Source organism: Dasypus novemcinctus, chromosome 1 (genome assembly GCF_030445035.2).
Source record: "Dasypus novemcinctus isolate mDasNov1 chromosome 1, mDasNov1.1.hap2, whole genome shotgun sequence".
Taxonomy (NCBI): domain Eukaryota; kingdom Metazoa; phylum Chordata; class Mammalia; order Cingulata; family Dasypodidae; genus Dasypus; species Dasypus novemcinctus.
This window is the reverse complement of record NC_080673.1, coordinates 144563193-144568459: the sequence shown is the minus strand read 5'-3', so window position 1 is coordinate 144568459 and position 5267 is coordinate 144563193.

The following is a 5267-nucleotide window of genomic DNA, read 5'->3' as shown; positions in this document are numbered from 1 at the left end:
TATTTTTTTTTCATTGTAAAACTTTAAAAATCAGTTTTTAAAAGAATTTAGTCTTTTGGGTTAGATTTTATTTTTCACTCATTTCAAGACATTTATTTTGTCTTTTATCTCATATTGATATTCATAAAATAAAACTCAAATTATTTCAACAAATATTATTAGGATATAACTTCAATCATGATGTTTCAGTGTTTCATGGTGTTTTGGTTTCCCAGGTTGCTTAAAGCAAATATGAAGAAATGCTTTGGCTTAAACAATGGGAATTTATTAGTTCAGTTTGAGGCTGGGAAAAAGTGCAAATCAAGGCATCATCAAGGCGTTGCTGTCTTCCTGAAAATACCGCATTCTGGTGCTGGCTGCTGTTGAATTTGGCTCCCAGGTAAGATAGGAAGGCATATGGCCATGTCTGCTGGTCTCTCCCAGTTCTCATTGATTTTAGCTTCTTGCTTCTGTGTCTTACTCTTTCTTTGTATGAATTTCATTCTCTTATAAAGGACTCCAGTAGTAGGATTAAGAAATCCTGAATGGGGTGAGTCACATCTTAACTGAAGTAGTCTCATTAAAAAGGTCTTGCTTACAATGGGTCCACAGGCAAAGGAACAGATTAAATGTAAGAGCATGTTTTACTGGGGTACATACAGCTTCAGACCACCACTCTGGGTTACTATTAAAGAAAACTTTAATATCCATTATAATACATTGTAATTATATATTAGAAATTAAAGAAGTTTATTTCTTTTCATTTGAACTTGATTTCCTTTTAATTAAAAAGAAAATTAAGAATGAAGCCATAAAGGCAAAAAGAAATTTGATTTTAAAATATGTGCTATGTAACTGGCTAACAGTCAATACATAGAAGAGAGTCCATTCTAGGCAAACTGAGATACCAACCACTTTGTATAATTTGTGTAAGTCTTTGAGGTGATAGCAAACCTGTAAAGTACCAGTGCCTGGCACATGGTAGACATTCGATAATTATAATAGTATTTTTAATGTAATTATTTTCACTTACCACCATACCACCAAGACCATTAATATGATTACCACTATTATTACTACTATGAGGCTGTCTCTCATGTAAGATGCAACACGTCAAAAGCCTAGGGCAGTATGTGGTACATACTTGGTATGTGCTCTCTCTCTCTCTGCTTTTTGATCTTTCTTGTGTTCACTCTTGTATTTATCCTGGAAATATTGGATATTTGTGAGACTCCAATATAAATGTTTGATATTGAACCCTAAATGAACTGTCATAGAGACAATTGTATACATGCACATGTGCATGTAGGCAGACTAAAGGGTTTTTAATATTAGAAGTTCTCTTGGGGAGGGAAGGATGATAAATAATAATTCTCTGAAAGTCACACAGATTTTAGAAGACATGATTTTTTTTTATCCCACCATAAGGGCTAATGTATGTGTTGGTGACATTTTAGAAACATGAACAATGTTTCTTCTGAGCTGACTAAAGGTGAAACCTGAAAAGAAATGATAAGTAGCACTCATCATGTAGTTAAATCATGCTCACTAGCTACTGGATGATAAAATGTAGTTTAGGTAATCAATCAATTTTGTGGCATATTTTTTATTTCTCCAGATATTTTTAAGGCTTGATTGCTATTGTTCTGTTAGGTAATATTATCACATTATTTTAAGGTTGATATCATTAGCCTCAGGAACATGCAAAATATAACAACTAAATGTTAAAAGAAAAGGTGACCTTCCATCTTAGAACACAGATAAATAGTAAATGAGCTATATAACCTCCAACATTGATGTTTCAAGGTAATTTAATAACAATACCCTTAACTAAAAATACTGAGGTGCAGTACTATATATCACACTTAGAAGCATTCACATTCTGTAAGGGCAATTAGTTACAGTGACTTTTCCAATCCCACCATATTAAATTCAATTAATTTATCATTGATTGAAAGACACCTTGGATTTATTAGACATTTTCTAGGCATTTGCAGTCATTAATAACACTTGTATATTCATAGTTGTAGCCTGTGAGATAGGTGTTTATTTATTTCCAACACAATAGTTCAGACATTATATTTATTTTTCACTAAGGCTATCTATTGGTTAAGGTCATGTGTATGTGAGTGTGTGTGACTGGGTGCATGTGAAAGACAGGAAGAGAGAGAATTTTATTGCTAAAATTCTTCTGACTTTGGAAATATCTTACACACACAAAAAAACACACATACACACACATTACTATCCTGGCATGTTTTTAAGTTAGTCTATCAATTTCAACAGCCAGAAACAACATTTTGGTGTTGATAGTATACATGATAATTTGCACAGCATTATGTTCTTATAGATATTAATTTTTATTCCAAAGGAACAGCAGTTGATAAAATTTTTACAAAGTAAAAAAGAGAAATTTGTGAAATAAGAATTCATTTCAATAGTTCTAAATGATAGTCCTCATTTAGAAAGTGACATTTAAGAAGTGCATCTTAGTCATTAAGAAATCCAGCTTTGGAGTCAGAGAAACATGAACTTGAGTCCCAGCTACACTCAACTTCTTTGCTATATGATCTTAAACAAGATAATTAAGTTCTCTAAATCTTACCTTCTTTGTTGATAAATGGGGAAAACAAAAATACCTATTGCAATGGTTTGTGTAAGTTATTATTGTTATGTATTTATTTAATATGCCAAAACAGGCAATTACATTATTGAAAATGTGTTCAGTGTATAAGATGTTAGAAGCCTGTATAGAGTTCTGCTTGTATGGGGACATACAAGGAGTACTCAGGAAATAGCACCTGCCACTGCTAGAGATGCCTCCCAATCAGCCAATCTTCCTTTCATTTTTATGTTTTTTGTTCAGATTTTGAGGAAGCAATATGACCTTCAGAGGGTATAACTCATGATTGATTAAGTCAACTATATTAATCTTATCCTTTTTACCAACAACTGTTTTAGGGTTGAGCATGTGACCCTGTTCTGGTAAAAAGATATGAGAATAACTCTCCTGAGGGATTTTGGGATCTAGTCAAAAAAGAAAGGTGCTTAAGGGGACACCTTCCTCTTCTCCACCTTTGTCTTTGAACACAATTATATGAGGTTGTGAGTCTTTGGTGACAGCATCCTCTGGCGATCATGAGGGAAGAATCAAGAGACTCAGAAATGACTGGAAATGACATGACTGAAGTGCTGAATTAACCTCTGGACTTCTTGTCATTTGAGACTTGGTAATAAAATCTTATTGTTTAAGCCACTGATATTAGTATTCTTTTACTTGAAACCAAAAGAATTTGAAGGCTGCTGTTATTATTAAAGTACATGATTCTATAAAATTATTTTTGGGGTTGGGGTAGGGATCCCAAATGAAAGAAGTAACACCCTTGAATGTGTAAATGCAGTCATCTATATATTTAACTTGTTCATTTATTCACACATGTTAACTAAGCTCTAAAAGTGAAACAAACATTTATGACGTACTGGGGGTACTAAACAAATTAACGGGATAGTAAATGAGTAACAACATTCTATCCTGAAATCCTATGGGTTTGGAAGTACAACAGAACAGAATTTTAATCTTGGCATTGCCAAAAGCCAGCTTTATTTCTTTCAGAGCATTACTTACTCTCTCAGAGTCTTTGTAAAATTAGGATATACTGATCCTTACCTTGTAATATTGTTTTAAAAATTGGTGATTATTGTTATCAACATCATTTAGGTATTGTCCCCAACCTCAGAGGAAATTTTATTGGCATATAATTAAATGTATATAAAGTCATAAGAACATCAATGTATATTTCTGTGTAACTTTTTATTAATTTTTACCTGTATTTTGCTTACATACATACAAAAATCATAGAAGGATATATTTATATTCTATTAAATAATTTGGAGACTCGCTAAATACAGTAAAAAAACAAGATATACCCTCAAATCACAAGATATACCCACTTATTGAGAAAAATAATCATCGTTAACATTTATTGAGCACCTTCTTTGTGCTAGACAATGTTCTAAGCACTAAATGTATATGAACTCACTTGAAACCATGGTGTTACTGTTTTTATGCCCATTTTGCAAAGAAAGGACCTGAGATTTAGAGAGATTGATTAACTTGCTTAAGGTTACACAGCAAGTGCTTGGCAGATCTGGAATGTGAATCTAGGCAGACTACTCTAGATCCCATTCTCTTAAACATCATATATACTGCTAGGAGAGAATGAGACTTAAATTCCATTAGTAAGTCCTACTAGTTCAGCTCTTGAGTATGTAAGGGTTCAAGAAGTGAGAAATCAATAATGTCTTGAGTAAATACTGGTTACTTTCTAGAAGGATCTTCCTAGAAACATGATGACAGGCTACAATTTGGATGGGCAGATCTTGAAGGAGGATGTACATTCTGAGCATGACAAAAGGCATGGGTAAAGACACTGGTGCCAGAATGAGTTTGTAGTATATATGGGATAATAAAACATGGATGAAAATAATGTCAGAAACAAAATTTTGTATCTCTGTTGTCTATTCCTTTTCTTTGTTTTTGTCATGTTTCTTGATTAACTTCAAAGCGTCCTCTCAATTAATTGGTGTGGTAATGACTCAACAAAGACGTCTATACCCTAATCTCTTGAAACTTTGAATGGACTATGTGGCAAGGCAAAAGGGACTTTGCAGATATAATTAAAATTATGGATCTGAAAAAGAGGAGATGATCCTGGATTATCTAGGTGGGCCCAGTTTAATCACATGAAACCTTAAAAGCACAGAACTTTCTCTGGCTGCAGTCATGAAGATGCAGCAACAGAAGGCAGAAGAGTTACAGCAGAAGGGAAATCAGAGCCCTTTCAAGCCTGAGAGTGACTCAACATTCGGAGTGGCAGAACCACAAATGAGGACTGTGGAGAGGCTTCTACTTGTTAGGCAAATAGGACTTTGGCCCTACAACTTCAAGGAATGTAAATCTTCCAACAACGAATGAATCTGGAAGTGGATTCTTAAGTCCAAGAGCCCGAAGTAAGGAATGCATTTCTGTAGACACCTTGAATTTAGTCCAGTGAGACCCATCTCAGTCTTTTGACTTGCAGAAACTGTGATATAATAAATTTGCATTGTTTTAGGCCACCAAACTTGAAGTAAATTGTTACAGCAGCAGTAGAAAAAGAGACACAAAGGGTATAGATTATGTATGGAGTATGGGAGAGGAAAACACCAATAGAAGATAGAATTTATAACATTTTACCTTACTTCCCACTTTGTAGCCTAATAAGTATAAAGATATATTTAAATGCTCT